This window comes from Bactrocera neohumeralis, chromosome 6 (genome assembly GCF_024586455.1).
Source record: "Bactrocera neohumeralis isolate Rockhampton chromosome 6, APGP_CSIRO_Bneo_wtdbg2-racon-allhic-juicebox.fasta_v2, whole genome shotgun sequence".
Lineage (NCBI taxonomy): Eukaryota > Metazoa > Arthropoda > Insecta > Diptera > Tephritidae > Bactrocera > Bactrocera neohumeralis.
The window spans coordinates 25,493,206-25,512,164 of NC_065923.1; the positions used below are offsets into that span (position 1 = coordinate 25,493,206).

At 35.7% G+C, this 18,959-nt stretch overlaps 1 protein-coding gene across 3 annotated transcripts in view; it reads left to right on the forward strand.

Moving 5' to 3' along the window:
• The window catches only part of LOC126762449 (uncharacterized), a 122,707-nt gene that overhangs the window by 63,333 nt on the left and 40,415 nt on the right, over positions 1-18,959 (forward strand). For 2 of the 3 annotated variants that reach the window (XM_050479185.1, XM_050479183.1), the window contains exon 2: positions 7,130-7,203. The gene's annotated coding sequence lies outside the window, so the exon portion shown is untranslated. Of the gene's footprint in view, positions 1-7,110; positions 7,204-18,959 lie in introns of those variants that run through there. The other variant, XM_050479184.1, reaches the window with a different exon arrangement.

Sequence of the window (18,959 nt, forward strand, 5' to 3'; positions counted from 1 at the left end):
CTGGCTTCGGGATCGAATGGTTGCATGTATATAAGGATTAAGTACTTTCGTAAGTAAGAAAAAACATTTCGGGATCGGAATCGAATTCGAGATAGGCTTCGGGAAGTTAAGTATTTTCATAAATAAGAAAACCATTTTCGGGATCGGGATCAAATTCAAGACGGCTTCGGGATCGAATTTGGGATTGTTGACCAATAAAGCCAATAATATCAATAATTATAATTTAAACGATGTTTATTAGTTGATATAATTTTTTTGAGTTACTTCCTGTCAAAGATCGCCTGATTTTCGTAATGAATAAGGAAATAACAATAGAATCGGATAAGGATATTAACAAATTGAAATTCACGAACTCGCATAACTCTTATTGATCCGAGCAGATTTTTTCGAGAGTAAAACTATCGCGCGGAGCTTCTTCAAACTCTCCAGTTCACTGTATTTCACAAAAAAATAGTTTTTCAGAAAGGATATCTAATACAAAAACGTTTCGACTTAAATAATATGTTCAGTCTCAAAAAAGGAAAATCCATAATTTTTCATCTCATTCGATAACTGTTGCCATTCGGAAGAAAACTTCATAATAACGCTCTCCTGAAAACCCTCGACCCTATTGGCGAAAAACTAGAACAATCGATTTTCACAAGCTTCTCTCAAAGCGAATAATTCAACAAAATCATTCACCATCTTAGAAACAGGTAGTCCGGACTATAAAGTGTATGCATAAGAAAATCCAAACCAAGCTCCCGGAGTTTCTGTAGAGTGTCTATTGATATGTGTGGCCTGGCATGCTTCAGATTGAACATAATTCCTCTCCTAACGGCTAAAGATGAGCAACAATCTAATAGTTAACAGTACGTGTCCGAATTAAGGACGTGGACTTAGAGGAATAGCTCCTTGTAGATGATACCCTGCCAATCTCTTGTACAAGGTGAGATACAGATTACTAGAGCTGTCTATTGAAAAAATTATGGATTTGTTTTTACTAGACCTATCACCTTAAACCTACAGACTGTATATAAAATGTTGGACAAAGCTTTATTTTTATTTGTTTGGACTTCTAACAATACCGTTCTATAAGATTTAAGACACTTTCGATGGACGTCAAACCTTCGTTGACTTTATAAGTTAACAAATGCTCCTCAATCGAAATTTGAACTAGTGAACCACCACCCACCGGGGGAAGCAGAGGAAGAGGAAGACCTCCACTCCGTTGGAAGGACCAAGTGGAGAAGGACCTGACTTCGCTTGGAATATCCAATTGGCTCCACGTAGCGAAAAGAAGAAACGACTGGCGCGCTGTTGTTAACTCGGCTATAATCGCGTAAGCGGTGTCTACGCCAATTAAGAACCACCAAATGGAAGCTATATCACTGAAGACCAGCCGCGATGATCCTCGTATTTCGGGTACTTAAAGTTTGAATTCGTGGTCGACCAAGTTCAACCTAACCTTATTTAGTTTATTTTTGCGCCAGTGTGAGATAATGGAAAATGTTTGCTTCATGTCCCACCGTTTTGATGCCAGACAAAGGCATGTAGAAACTTTCCTAGACCACTTGTGATAACAGTGTAGATTCTTAAGTTACTTGGTCTTCACAACATCAACGTTGGCTAACTTTAGACACGCAATCAGCTAAACTACAAAATGGTTATCGGAAAATTCTAGCTAACGAAATCACTCTTCAAACAATTTTCGTCACCATTACCCACCATTCATCCACATATATGAACATAATTCATATTTATGTACACTCTAGTAGAGTCTTATTAAGATTCCACTAATTAACCTTAATTAGAACTTTGCGTGCAATTCATGGAACTTCATTGCATATTTATAGGTAAATCGCTGGAATTTCGCCTGAACACAGTAACCATAAAGCGGCTGTCTGGAGCCACTCTCTAATGCATTTGACCCAAATTGAGATATTTGCCGAGATGTTGCACCGCAAGCAACAAATACCGACGTTTCGGGGCAAATATTCACCTGCAACTCTCTACAAATGTGTGCAAACATAGTTGCACCTACTCAAACATGCCACACACGCTCCACCCACTCAATCACTCGCATCTTTAGTGCCGAATTCGCCTATAAGCTCGAAGCTATCTCCAAAGCCACCCACTCTGCTCGCCTCTGGGGCAACCAGAATCCACTATATGGTACTTAAATGAGATAACTTGCCAATAAATTCTTAAACTTTGCACACAGCTCGAGCGAACAAGCAAACGAATGGTTGTTTTTTGTTTATGCCGCACTATGAGACTTAAAGCCACCTATGCACCGTGGCATGCCGCATGCCACAGATGACGTGCATAGCCATGTTTTCATTGTATCCTTTGCATATTTTGGCAACTACATACATGAATACCGGCGCAGGTGTGTGCATGGGTGTGTGTGTGGACTGCGGCAACACGACGCCATGATAAACTAACTATTAGAAAACTGTCATTATGCAAAATTTGATTACCACGAAAAGTTCATAAATGAGTTGAGCTGGTATGTGAGCACATTTTACGACATACTATATACATATAAACGCCTTGTAGTGTCTGAATATGTAAATGTGAAAGTTCTTTAAACTTCATGGATACCAGTTGGAAGTAGTTCTTCAACTGGTGCCTTTTGCTCAGTATAATCGTTATAACTTCAACTGTACTTAGAGTAACATTTTGATTTCAGATAAAGTCCAATAATAGAGGTTGTGGTGGAGCCTTTTCTGGTTAAGGCCAAGCGGATTTTGGTTATCCTTTACTTGTGGAAATTAAGGCAAATATTATGACTTTAGATATTGGAAGGATTGTCCCCATAGACTTTTGACTTTACATATTCCCACAGGAAAAAGTCTAACGGTGTAAAAGCTTGGTTGGAGCTTGGTGGCCAATCAACCTGCCCAAAACGTTAAATTATCTGCTCACCGAAGTGTTCTTTCAATAAATCAATTGGTTGATGCGATGTTTGGAAAGTGGCGCAGTCTTGTGAAACCAAATGTCGCCGAGATGACGAGTTTCAATTTCAGGTATCAAATAGGCAGTTATCATGTCACGATAACGGTTGCCATTGACGGCTCTTGATACTCTTCAGATTGTTCTTCATTCCAAATGCGGCAATTTTGCTTTTTTATATACATATTGAGCCAGAAATGGGTCTCATCGATGAAGTTGGATCTTCCTAGAACTTTTCAGGACCTCATAGAGCGAAGCAATGTTGCTTGGTAGGGTCGAATGGCTTCAATTTTTGTAAACTCGACGTAAAATGCGCCAAGTCGTTCCATACGTCAGTCCGAGTTGCTGCGAACGGCGCCGAATCGACTCTCCACGGTCTTCGTGTGCAGTCTTAGCTACGGCTGCTATATTCTTTTCACTGCGTGCTGGACGTGGTCTGTGCTGGGTCTCAAGATTAGTGTTTGTGTTGCGAAAAGTAAGCTTGGTAGACCGATTATGTTGACCATAAGTTGAGCGAAGGGCGTGGACAGGCGTACCCCGTCCCTAATAAAATCGGATGATGGCCCCGCCATCAAAACTGTTATGTTAAACTATACTAAAAGTGCGATTAATCATTGAATTAATGCATCAGAGCCATTAAATTTTACATCCAGGATGGCACAAGAGGGTCTTATAGGAGCCGGTGTCAAAATTCGATAATGAGCGTGGCGCCGCACACTTTTAAATAAAATCACATAACTCAGGATATCCTCGACCGATTTGAACCGAATTCGCTACATAGTAATATATAATCCTATGCTACACTGTAAAAAATGGAGGCAATCGGATTACAACCACGCCTACCTCCTATATAACACAATTGTAAATTCCATCTGATTCTTTCACATTTCAGCGTATAAATAAAGCTCCAATTAATGTAGCGGGAAAAAACTTTTCCAAAAAAATATTGAAATCGAACCGAAACTGTTCAAGTCCCTAGGTACCGAGGTAAAATGTGAGCCCTAGTATTTTTAGTTCACTTTTTAACGAAAATATCGGTCAATATATGAGATATATAACTGAAATTCAGAGAGAATCTTCTACTGATGATAGTATGTCTGCATGTCACAAATGGGCTGAATCCAACACTTCCCTTTGCCCATTATACCTAATATAAAGATTTTCGAACTCGAGATCGGAAATTTTGAAAAAATTTTATACTTTTTACAACAAATCGAATCACCCTAATACATTGGTATACGCGAGTATGTTTCAACAAAATCAATTTCACGTCAATGGCATTTGAGAGGAAATCAAAATGTAAAATAGGAACTCATTTTGTATAAAATCCTTGCACTTGAAGTGAGAGCACCGTTATTATCGCACTTGAATGGTGATATTCGCTGCGAATATGAAATGAAAAATGTGTTGCACTGGCTGTTGTTGGTGTTGCTTTAAAGTAGTTGCTACTGCCACGTACATACATTTGTACTATGCTGTGTGTTGCTGCCGTCAGGCTCATTGCGAGCGATTTCTGCAATTTGCAACTGCGTTGCATGTTGTAACAACAACAACATTGTTGTTATTGTTGTTAGTGCGCTTACATAAATACATAAGTGCATGCATACATATACGCATTTGTAATATTACATAAGTAAACCGTTAAATGTTTGAATGTAATACGAATGTGCGCTTTGCCATCAGTTGCTGACAGTTTCATTGAAAATACGAAAATCAAAATTTTGACAGATGTGCAACAACAAACACGAGCGTGTCGAGTCATAGAGCAATGATGTATACAGTCTCTCTAAAATGCATTTCATAATGCTATGTTTAGTAGTTGTTAAAATTAAATTTATTTCAGCATAAATTTATTCGAAAAAGACATTTTAATAAGCTTCGCTATGAAGTTCGTGTTAGGCAGACATGATATTGACTGACGTTTTTTTATCCAAAAAGAATTTCCACTTCTGCTTCTAAAACAATCTTGTAATCAGCTATACAAGTATTTCCTATCCACTTTCTTAGGTTCAGTTATGTTAAATTGTATATGGGGAAATCTGTTTTTATAGCCTTTTGATATAATTTCCAGTATATTTGTACTGGACCAAATGTTTCTTTAAGTTCCTCCACTGGTACCTCGAAGCCTAAACCATAAAATAAAAGGAAATCGAATTGATGTTCCTATGTCACTTCAATTTAATACATCTTTCTGTGGTCAATTTATAACCTTATCTTTAACAACCCGATTTCACAACGTGATTGGCCTCCCCTATTTGTACATGCTTCAGCAGAAGTTTACGTTACTGTAATCATATTTAAAAATGATACTTATGAGTATATGGTACATATGTTTTCAAAATTTCAAGTTGCCTGAAGAAAATATTCCATGCGTGAGCTCACACCATTTCATCTAATAAACGGTCAGGTAGCCAAGCACACACTGCAACAAATGACAGCAGAAGGATGTGGCAGCGGTAAGATAATCTCGTCGTAGCGGATGAAAGAGTTAAATAGTACAATACCTTTGGCCCTTCTGCCAAGTAACAATTGCCAAAAGGAATTCACCAAGAGTTCAAAGTTACCCTAGGCAGCAAGGCTGAATGGAATAATTCCACTTTCGAACTACCGCTTAGAGATGGTACAATCAAGAGGTACAAGCACTTAAATACCATGACGAAAACGTCGGACGGAATCGGTGCAGGACCACACACCAAACTCTCCATACCTATAGGAAGTTTTGGGAGCATTTTTCAGGCAAAAGTCTTTGCCATAAGTCGGTGCATAGAGAAAAACCTCTAACGCGACTATCGCAACGAATTTATAACCATACTTAGTGATAGTCAAACGGCACTTAAAGCAATCTCCTCCTATGAGATCAAATCGCTACTGGAGCAGGGGTGCAGAGAACGACTGAATAGCCTAGCGAAACATAACCAAGTGCACCTCATCTGGGTGCCCAGTCACAAAGGTATAGCCAGGAATGAACTGGCTAATGAACTCGCCCGCTTCGTAGCATCCACTAACACCTGAACCCTACACTTAGGTGGGTCCCCATACCATAAAAAAAACTGCTCCGCTAGAAAGAAGTAATAGGGTATTGGTAACAACTATAATACATCTTGCCAAGTTGGTATTGGGGGTCTAACCTCAGCAAGTTTAAATATGCAATCAACCTCCCAAGGGATAAACTCAGACTACTGGTCGCATTTTACACTGGCCACTGTAAGCTGAAGAAGCATTTACACAACATGGGCCTAGCTTCTTGCGTAAATTGCCGGTTCTGCGACAGGCCCTTGGATCTATGTTTCCAAATAGGGATCACATCTCTTCGCTAGCACCTAGCAGAATATTGGACTTTATCAATATTTTGAGGCTAGATGAGTCTTTGTGATTTAGGAGAGGTACAGTAGACCTAAGGTCGCGGTGCATTCCTCGTTTATCAATCAAATATTCCAGTACTATGAGAAAATTGCCGTCTCGGTTAATACTTTTACTCCACAAAAGAAAGTATTGTTAAGTCCATTAAAATCTTATCTTCGCTGACGAAGGCTTTTGTCATTAGTAAAAGATTAGTTCAAATAACTCATTAAAATATTGCAATCTACAACCTTTTTCATTGCCTTTCTTCACAATATGTCAGTCTATATGACTTATACCAGTTATTTTACGACTTATTTATTACTTATTGATTTTAATGAAGAAAAGGTTCTAAGTAGCTTTTAAAATTTGTACCATATAATCTACTTCCATTGCAGGTACATAGTTATGCCAGTATTTTTGATTTATACCAGTTGCATGTTCGATTCGCAGCATTGCAAACTTTTGGCAGCTTGCAATTATATTTATAGTAATACTGAAAAGAAAATGTCAGTCTCAATGATTTATACCAGTTACTTGTTCGATTCACCACTTCCATGTTCTTCATATTTACAACAACAACATTGTTGCACATTAATTTCAATATACGTGTGTAGCTTATAAAATTTGTATAAGCTCCTTCTATTCCACCACTCTAAGATTATGCTAGTATTTATGATTTATACCAGTTGCATATACGATTCGCCAATTAGCCTTTTTATGTGTCGAAAAGAAAACATTTTATTATACTATATTTAGATATTTATATTATATTTCTTGACAAACGTTTTTATTTACAGTTATATACATACATATATATCTAAAACTTATTAGTTTTTTACTTTTTTTGCAGACAAAACTGTAGCGATAGCTGCTCGTTAAAGGCGGTCATCTCATAAAACTGGGCATTCCAATTAAAAGCAAAATGTAAGTAAATTTCACAATTACACCGTTAGTCAACAAATGACGATTTCGAAGCAACTATGTACCGTGTATTTCTGTGTATGTGTCAGTATTTGTGCGTATCCCCTCGAAAACCGCACTAAAATGTAAGGGTTTTTAGCTAGGATATCAACAACAAAAATTCCAAAAATAAAAATTAAAAAATTCCTAAAAAACATAAAATATTGCATATTCGTGGTATTCGTGATAAACATAGACAGCGTGGCACTGTGGCTTATTTTATTTAATTCCTATACCCTGTATAGGGTATTTCAGTTCATACAAACGCGAACTAATCCCACAGTTTTCGAGATATCGAACTGAAATTTTGCAGACATCATTTTCTCTGAAAACAGCTGCTCATTTGGCGGAACAGGCGGTATCGGACAACTATAGCATATAGCTGCCATACAAACTGAACGATCAAAATCAAGTCCGCGTATGGAAAACTTTTTAATTTAACGAGATATATTCATAAAATTTGGCATAGATTATTTTCCAAGGCAACGTTACAATCTTCAAAGAAATTGTTCAGATCGAACTACTATAACATATAGCTGCCATACAAACTGAACGATCGGAAGCAAGTGCTTGTATAGAAAACTCTTTCATTTGATGCGATATCTTCATGAAATTTGGCAGAGATTATTGCCTAAGACAGCGCTCCAATCTCCAAAAAAATTTTTCAGTTCAGACCACCATAACATATAGCTATCATACAAACTGACACATCAAAACCAAGATAAATTCCTTTTTTTTATACCCTTTTAAGCCATAAGAAATGCACCTCTGAAGGGTATTATACTAGCTACCGTGAAGCCGCATTTTTCGAATTCTGATATTTTGCGCACTTAAAGGGACTGTAGTGCCGCTGAGGCGAATAGCAAACGCAAACTCCATTGCCGCCAACTAAGCCGCTCTCAGTCAGCTGAAAAATAATTGCGTACTTCTAATAGCGTTCATGCATAAATTTTTGCGCATTTTATTATTTTTTTTTTTTTGTTTCCTTTTTTCGTGTTTTTGCTTTGAGCGCAACAATAATAATGGCGCTCGACATCAGACACTAGATAATTTGTGTCAAAAATGATTTTTATGCGGTTTCTCAATGGCTCTTGTACATAACCTATAAAATATGGTTTGCAAAAAATATATATAAAGTGTTAAAAATATCTTTGCTATCTTATGTAACATGGTAACAAGTAGGTGAGTCAGCAAGTGCGCGTTGCGACTTCTTAATTGCTCTTTATCCTTACTATTACCGAAGCTAGCCTGTCATCTTTTGTGCCACAAAATACGCAACAAGGCATGCTTTGGCATATATTTAACTTATCACGCTTTTAATTATGTAAAAATGGGATAAAAAAATTAAATTTGCCCAACTCATTTGCAGGCTGACAAAAACCGCTTTTGAAGCTTAAGCAACGCCCCCTCACCTTCCCCCCACGGCGTCAACAAATTTATTCTTATTTCAATAAATTCTTCAGAGACTTACGCGCTCAATACCCTCAACCAGCTTTTTTCTTGTTTTACGCCTTTGTTGCTTATGCTTGCTGCCGTCTTATACAACATAATACAGCACTCCGCCACTTTTGTCTTCGTGACTTTTGCGGCGCTGCCGGTTTGGTCCTTGGCATGAAAAATGCGCGGCTTTGTCACTCATTATACAAACTATGTACGGTTATGTATATGTTTTTGTATGTGTGTATGTAGGTACATGGCATCTCAATTAGTAGTTAACACTTCCGTGAGCCATGCCCACTTAGCCCGCCCTCTCGTGAACTGTTTGTGAGCGTTAGTTCATTTAAATTAATTCTTACCCATACTTTGTGTTTGAGCAGGCAACCACAATTACTTAAATTTTGTTGTTGCTGTTGTCGTTTTGTTTTTTTTTTTTTAATTTCTATTTTCTTTGAACCAGCTTCTTTTGGTTATATACGAGAAACTTGAATAAATGTACTACAAAAACTACAACTACAAATATATGTATTCGTTATGTAAGCAGTTGGCACTCAGAGTCACGCACACACACCCACGCACCTAAACACATATACACGCCAGCTTCGTCAGCTTCAAATTTTACACCAACTGCCCTGCTTCTTGCCCTCCCAAACTGTTTGCTGTTCCTTTAAGACTCTTGAGTACTGCAGTATTTCATTATTTCCCGCACAACTACAACCCTTTTCGCAATAAGCACTCATTTATACTCGCACACATACACACATACATATATTTATATAAGTGCTACTAAATTTTTTCAATTACTACTTTTGCACTAAGTTGTTACTTTTTGCCATACCTTGCCACCTTCCTTTTTCATTTGCCACTTCCGCTCCGCCAGCATTTTTGCTTTGCCAAAAGAAATTTTCAACATTTCGCTTCTTCTTTTTGCCTTCTGTTTTTTACATTCACAAATTAATTTTTTCTGCTTTTCTTTTTTTCTCCTTTTCCTCACTTTTCCGTTTTTTCATTTTTTTTTTTTTAATTTACTCTTTTTTTTTACTTTTCTGCTTTTATTTTGGCACTCTCTTCGTATTTTTAGTTATCACCAGCCATTAAAATAAGTATGTAATAACTAAAGTGCAAAAATCGTCTGTTTCGTTCAGTCATCCATCACTGGCACTCTATTTTTCCTACTAAAATTCAACTTAAGTCTTTTTTAAATATTTTTTAATTATTTTATGGTAGTTATTTTTATTTGAAAGGGTTTTTATTTTCAAGCATGACTTAAGAAAACGTTGGCTCAGGCAATAAATGGCGAAGCGCTGAAGTAGGCATTATAATGTTCTCTAAATGAAGTCCTTGCTATGTGAGGGTAGTTTGAGCAGTCAATGAACTTTTTGTATATTTCAGATCGTAAAAAGTATTTTATTCCACAGTATTTCCGCGTCGCGCAATGATAGAAATACAGATTAGCTTAAATACATATAATTGGTTAAGAAATAATAGAGCAGCTCATCCAATTTTTCTAATCTTTTTTGTATAAGGTAAACACCTTACTCACATGATGCATTTGAACTGTCTAAAATAGAAACGAAAATGTACTATATGTACATATATTAACCCTGTGTAGACCTTTAGTATGTTGTATATATAACTGAATTCAAAAAATATAACGGTATAAACATAAGAAAAAGGAATTAAAAAAACGTCTCTTGTATTCACTGTTAGTGATGACTTTGTTGTCATTTTACGGCTGATCGAACATCGCACGTGGACTACTAAATGTAGTGCTTTAGGAAGCCATAGAGAAGAGAACTCCTGTTTCACACTTATGAATTTGCAAAACGCTTAGTAGCCAATACAAATTTGCACAGGCGTTTAATTTCCACTCCCCACAACTAGGGAGAGGCTAGCCTTACTGAGGGCAAAGAAATCACTAGATCCCCCTCCGAACAAACTTGGAGTAAACGGCTTTTGCGACAACGCTTGAACCAATGGTGGCTCAGTGCTGGCCAAGCTTCTGCGAAGCTCAGCTAGTAGAACACAAGAATATACAGGAGCACCAACCCGCTCCCATTCTTCCGATAGCGGCTCTAGGGTGCCTATCCTAGCTACCTCAGCTTTGCAATTTCCTGCATTTCCACCCATGCCAATCTTCTCACAGAGACACTCGATGCTATTGATAGCGAGGTTAGGCACTCCTCGACCTACCCTGAACGCACTGTAAATGAGTTTAAGGCTAGTATCGCCGCTCTCCTATCTGAGTGATAGAAAGCTCGTGACAATAAACCCCTCCACCAACCTTCCCCCAAGCTTTGTCACATGCCTTTCTCCTCCAACGGGTTCTTCTCACCCGCAACTCTCTTGTCGATATATGGCCAGAGAAACAGCCGCCTGAGTTCGGTTTGGCGACTCCATGATCCAAGTGATCCGGTATAAAGTAAAAGTGTGTGAGGATATCCGAGTGTTCAGATACGTGTTCTTTTAAAAATCCAGATTCTCTGAGTCTGATAGCAACTTTCGTCGCCATACATAATGTGCTTGACTATGGTGTCGTAGAACCAGAGGACCACTTTCGGTGAGAGACTCCACATTTTGCCAATGACCCCTCTACAGCAGCACAAGGCAATCGATGCCTGTTATGCTCTCTCTTCGATATTCGGCTTCCATTAAAGCTTCCTATTCAGAATGAATCATCGACTTTTCACTGTATCCGACGGATGTCTCCCATTGTTGTTGCTTTAAAATGAGAACTTTTTTACAGGAAATTGTAGTGCAACTACGGTGAGCGCAATGACGAATCGCAAATTACCTATGTTTGAATTCAAAAAATTTAATTGAATACTTTTTCTCATTAAACTGTTACAGGAGCTAATTTTAATATTTATTTCATCGTACTTATTATATAAAAAAAAAAAACCTAAAATAATTTCACATATAAAGTTTTCATTTTCATGTATGTGAATCCGCTTTGCAATTCATCTTTTTTACCCCTCTCACCTGTATTGTACTATACAACGACAATAACAAGGATACATTTTCCAACACTTTATCCAATATTTTCCGTTATGGCGCGTTGACTATTCTACTTCTCCCCCACAAGGTTTTTGACATTGTAATGCTGATACCTTGGTTTTTATTGCTTTTTTTAATATCCACGCAGGTAGTTATTGTACATACATAAATTTATACATGCAGATAAATATATGGTACATGCATTTATATATAGATATATGCACATATACATACTTCCATACATAACGCTGTGGCCAATTCAGACATTGTTTTTATTACTAGTCGCAAGCGTTGGGGGAATTATTAGATTTTTTGTTTCTGGTATTTCTTTCCTACCCAAAAGTCCTTTATATATATGTGTAGTCTACAAATTCATATACATATATCTGCGTGGTGACATATGTATGTGTGCGTATTGGAGATCCCGCAAACTGTATTTCATTGCTTATTCGTTATTTTTTAATTAATAAATTGCTTTGCTGACAAATATTTCATGCCATTGTGGTATTGGTAAGGTGCAAAATATGGTATGCCATGAAAGGTAAAATACAAGTAAAAATGTAACGAATTTATTGTTGCAGCAATATTGGCTTGACAATTTGGCGTGTGAAAGCAATTGTTTGCATTGCCATAAAAAGAAAAACCAAACAGAGATTTTATGATTAGAAAGTTTATCTGCAATTACATATGTATGTATATACATACGAGTATAGAGAAAAGTATTGTTCAATAGTTTGATCAGTCTTTATACTACACGCACACGCAACACTACATCTTTCTGTAGCAAATTATAATTTTGATTTTTGAGGTACCTATAAAGATTAGGAGAAATTTTATATTTTTATGTATAAATTAATTAAAATTTTCCTCATGATTAAGCTTATGAATTGTTTAAGAGGCAGCGAAGAGCAACCTGAAGAGATTCAAGAGCTGCTATTTCATATAGAAAGAATCATCGGTCCATATTTCTTTAAAATAGACTCCGATGAGCTCGTATCCGTCAATGACGACCGTTATCGCGCCATGACAACCGACTATTTGATGCCTGAAATTCAAGCTCGTAATCTCGGCGACATTTGGTTTCAACAAGACGGCGCCACTTCCCACACATCGCATCAATCAATAAATTTATTGAGAGAACTCTTCGGTGAACAGATAATTTCTCGTTTTGAGCCAGTCGATTGGCCACCAAGATTGTGTGATATCACACCATTAGACTTTTTCCTGTGGGGATATGTAAAGTGTAAAGTCTATGGGAACAACCCCGCTTCGATTCTGGTCTTGGAACAACCATCACGCGTGTCATTCGCCAGTTGCCATTCGAAATGCTTGAACGAGTCATCGAAAATTGGACTCAACGGATGGACCATCTGAGACGTAGCCGCGGCAACATTTGAAAGAGACAATCTTCCAAAACTAAATGCCAAATAATGTTCTTTCGAATGATAATAAACATTAGTTTCATAAAGGTTTCTAAATTTTTTCTATAAAAAAGGGAACCACGAAATGGATCACCCTTTATAAAAAATATGATCGATAATAAGATAGAAAAAATATATATATTTATCACAGTAAAATTGTCAAAACATAAGTAACATCTATATCTTCTAAAATGCACAAAAAATATATTTCTTTATAGAAAACTTGAAATTAAAAATGACTGGCAACCCTCGCAACAGTTCAATAAATGGCATGAAACAAATTTGCAATCAATATTGCACACTTATATGTATATATATGTACATGAACATGTATGAACCCTCTAGGATTAACTACGTAGAAAGTATGGTTAGGTGAAATATGCCGTTTCACAGCTAACTTTGTATTGGCAATATTTTCTCTTGAGAATTGTTGATTGGAAATTCCATATCAAACCACTTCTGAAGCGCTCATGTGCGTACAGACGAGTATTTGAATGATATTTTACACCATATCCAAAGGATATTGCTTCATGTGAGACGATGTATTTATGCCGTTATGAACTTATGATTGATTTTTTTGCACATAACATAACCAATGAACGTTTGAGAGGCACTGGCACTTCAAGAAGGTTAAATGGACGCATTTTTATCTTTCATAAATTTAAACATTAACTTTATGACGAAGCGATGCAGTATAAATTTTGATGATAAAGTTAAAGACATGAATTTCATTTCTTCAACATATAACAACCAGTTTTATATACCTATAATTACTAAATTTAATAAAAAAATACTATTTTTTCATATTCTAAACCAGTTTCCCTTACGAAGGGATCGGCTTGATATATATTTTGTGTGGAAGTCTCTCTAAAATGAACTTTAATCGCTGGAGGATTCAGTTACCTCGGGGTCTACATCAACCGAATCGCCAAGAAAATCAGAATAAAAAATTTATTAAAGAAGAAAAGGCACTGATTATACAACTCCTCTAATGAAGCAGATGGCGATGTTTTTTTTCGACTAGCATCGAAATGTTTTTTCAGCTACGTCGAGTAGCTAGGAAGTAGTGGAGCCTTATCTTCGTCAGGGATAACATTGAGTAATATCGGAATCTTAATCAAAGTAAATTATTTTTACTTCTGAGTATGGCGTTCAACCAATTTTTCAAAAAAAAATCAATTAACTCGGAACAATTAAAAGTTATGAAGTAACTCTGATCATAAAAACGTCGAATTTCGCATGAAACATCAATTATGTTTCAAAACATATGTATGTTACATATACGTGGTACACACACATTCATACATTTAACTTTAGAAGTTAGAGATGTAAAATTTGTAATATGAAATCGATAGATATGTGTGATATCGAATGGAAAGACCTCAATGGATAATCCAAGTTTATGTCGAAAATATTGGTCTAAGACTTCAATTGATAGATAACAAAATCGTACAAAAGTAACTGCCTGAAACTGAGTATAATAATCAGTTGCTAAATACACCGATAACCACCAGCAACATGTCATAGCCACAATTCGATTAGTTTAGGATAAACAAGTGGAACGTATTTGTTCAAACTTTGTCAACGTATAAGAAGAAACTAAGCGAAAATATTTCTTTAAACGATAAATTAAACGATTCCAAAATAGCGATTATTTGAAAAATCGATATATAATTTCAAAATATCGATTATTGAAAAAAATACATATATAAATTATTTCGAAATATTGATTATTGAAAGTAAGCCAAAATATTTTTTTCCGAAAAATAATCGATTCCAAAATATCTATTAATGAAAAATCGATATATTATCACTTCGAAATATTGTTTATTACAAAAAATACATACATTATTTCGAATTGTCGATTATTGAAACTAAGCCGAAATATTTCTTTCCGAAAGTTAATCGATTCCAAAATATCGATTATTGGAAAAATCGAATTATAATAATTTCGAAATATCGATTATTGAAAAAAACAACTATGCATATTATCTCGAAATATCAATTATTGAAACTAAGCCAAAATAGATGTTTCCGAAAATTAATCGATTCCAAAATATCGAGTTTTGGAAAATCGATAGATTATCATATCTAAATATCGTTTATTGCAAAAAACTACATATAAATTATTTCAAAATATCGATTATTGAAAAAATCGATGACATGCAATCAGCCCTAAATGCTGTTTAATAGGCAAAATGCAGCAACGTAAAGTACCAAATGAATAATCATTGAAAACTATTCAAAATGTAAAAACAACAATGAACAACTGCGATAAAGTCAGTTTGAAAAAGTGTCAGAAAATATTTTCAGCGAACAATCCGGCCAACTAAATTCGTTAGTGTTAGTAGAAAAGCGCACAAAAACAATTGTGCAGCAAAATGTGCTATAAATTTGCTAGTGCTTCCTATACATATCTACATATACATATATATATATTTATTCAAATGTATGTGATTGTAATTGTGTATATCTAGCTATGTTTCCGATTTAAGTGATTGTGCATAGACGGTTTATACCCAACGGCATTCATCATCCATAAATTGAGTTGTGTGTTGGTGACCAGTGGTTTCCTGCTAAACTGTCAAAAATATTTCAATATCCAGCAAATGCACTGCATGTCAATTAAGCACTTTTCCATGCATTGCTCCATAGCTGCCAACTTCAAATTTTCTATGAAACGAAACTCGATACGATTCACATACACATAAGTATATATACAAGTACATATATGTATATGTACAGAAATCCATTCTTTAATCTATATGCACACACATACAAACATAACAATTTGCATATGAAAAATGATTGACGAGGAGAGAGTAATAAATTGAAAATGGCTAATAAACAAATGACCATCGTTACGTCTCTTCTGTCTCTGACAGTTTTAAACTCTCCAATGAGTTGGAACACAAAATTGCGCTAATAAATAAAGATGTATGCAGTGATTTTTAAATTAAAATGTATTCAAATGACAGTCAATCAAATAAAAAAATATTGTTTTTTGATTATTCGAATATCGAGTTTTTGGTCGCAAAAGCGGTTAATGAACCTTGACTTGAAGTCAATTTGGCACCGAAATCGGATCCATTGGAAATACATATCGTTAATATTTATCCTTCACACCAAAGCGGGGTTTAAAATGGTGCTATAATGATTAAATCAAGCATAAAGGGACTTTTAGTTGATTCCACCAATCCAATATTTAAAGTTTAGGCGAGTTACAAATGAAATACCATCTGATTAAAGTAGACTAAAGCCGTCTGTTTAAGCTATTCACATAAATAAGTTGGCTTAATTTTAGGTTAGTTCAACCTATTTGAGTGCATTATGAAGGTGATAAGAGACTTTAATGGGTCTTACACTAGTATTTCTTTATATACCTTCGAAAATTTTTATTAAAAATGCAAATTTTTAAGTGACACAAAGAATTACGTAAGGTCATTTCTTAATGAATAAAATTGTACTCGAAATTGGTATTAGAAATCGAACAAATTGAGTTATCTTAGCTTTCTTTCGCTAAGCGTAGAGAGTAGCGTATCGAACAAACTATGCCAACTATTGTGGTACTACTGCGATGAAATCTTTGGTTTATTTTTTTGCTTTTGCATACGCAGTTGTGTTGAGCACCTCTCTTTGGAAGAAATGTTTCTTTCGGCATAAAAATACATTTCAGAAAACTCGGTTTCTATAAACAAAATATTATTTTTTTAAGTGCCTTAAGGGGTTACATGGGTTTCCTCGGGTAAAAAACAGCCTTTTTCCACAATTTTTTTTCTCATATGAAAAATTAAATATGAAAATATTGTTACAAACATACACTACCATATCAACAAAAAAATTCTGAAATTTTTGAAAAAAAAAAAATATTTTACCCTGGGCCATTGCGACGCTATTCCGGTGACCGCTCTGAAAAAAGATGCGCCGGCGTTGGCGGGACAACTTCTTACAAGATCTTCTAAAGTGAAAAACAAACGTGTTTTAGTTAAAATCTTAACTTAGAACTTTGACAAAGGAAAAAAACTGAAAATCAGAACTATTGCTCGGATCAACTTGAAAATTTAGGACAATATTCTAGAGGTGTTGTAGAATTTAATGAGACAATAAAAATCGATTCTTTGAAACCCGTAAACCCATGTAACCCCTTATGCTTCTAAAGGTTTTAAGATCAATAAAAAGTGTTTTTTGAGAATAATTTGTTAGGAGATAAAACTGATCTAATATTTGTGAAACATAATTTGGTAGCATTGAGAAAGTTGTTGTTCTGCATTAAAGCGATATCCGCATACACTTCAACGCGCTAACTTTGTTGTTACTTTCACAGGTAAAATTTTTGACAAAAGCGCAGCGCTCAAGGATAGCGAGCAGAGAAATTGCGAATCGAAGATGGCTATTGTTGAGTACATTGTAGTGTTGTTGCATGAATCGAGCCAAGAGCCATAATTTCTATGCAAAAAAAATTATAGTAAAGATCGCTAAAAGACATTCTTATTTTCGATGTATAATCCAGAGCCTACGTCTAATCAATTTATTCATAATGTAAATCAAACTTATTAGTTGGTTTTGCTTCCCATTTATAATGGGTTGTCAAAAAAGTCTTGCGGTATTTTTATTGAATTTTTTTTTTATTGAAATTGAAATGAAATTTTGATGACTCATGCCCAGCTCTTGACCGATGCTACGGCTGCTACTATGCCGGTCTCTGTCGACCAATTCAGCAAGTTTATCGCAATTTTCGACGACAGGCTTTCCGGAGCATGGCGCATCTTCGACCACCTCTACAAAAGAACAAAAACGTTGAAACCATCGTTGTGCGGTGGAAATGGAAACCGTATCGGGTCCATAAACTGCACAAATTTTATTTATATTATTTTATTTATATGCCGTATTTTCTCTTTATTTTTCCCCATGTTTGCGACGCTATAACTCACGAACGACTTAAAAGAAACGACAATCAATCAAACACGTGTTAGCGCGTGAAATGAGCTTTCCAAAAAGGTATAGCATGACCCGATTAAACGAATAAAACTAGAACTACGCGCTTTCAGCGCCAACTAGCGAAAATACCGCAAGACCTTTTTGACAACCTAATATTTGTTTGCTTAATCAACAAATCTTGAAGAGCTCTCGATTTGGCTCTCTTAGTCGCATATTAACAGTCGACAAGGTTGCATTTTAGGCTAATGGACGGTAGATGAACGCTGAAATGACACTCGTTTAACGAAACGAACAAAAAACACAAGTTTCAATGGGTGTCCACCCTAACTTGATTACTGGCAAAAAAAACATTTAGCCAAACATATACATACATATGTATGTCAATGAACAGTTTTTTGGATTTTTTCAAACGACCTTCTGAGGCATAATTGGCCAGTAATGATGTATAGAATAAGATGTTGAATAATAATTTCGATTTTTTTATGCCACTCTAAAGTGTAAATTTTTTAAGAAAGTACGAATTTTTTGGGAACCAGGTAATTTACCAAAAATCTAAATTTTCCTTAAGGCCTCGATCATTGCCTGTATTTATCTAAGAAAATACTAGTGCCTGCAAAAGTAAACCAAAAATCGAGATCGAGCAGCGAACGCGAGCACCTAAGTTTTTGGTATACCATATGATCAGAAATGACCCGGACTGTCAAAAAAACATTTATTTTTTAAATATATCTTCGCCTCCAAAATAGTTCCAAATAGCTTTTTTGTACAACACTAGGGCCGTAGCGGATTTTCCAGTTTAGAAAACAGAAAAAAAGTCACAGGAAGCCAAATCTGGCGAATGAAATAACTTAACGATTACTCTCTTGTCGTGTTTAGCCAAAAAGTCAGTCACAATCATACAAGAGTAAATATTTTTTTTTTGGTTTT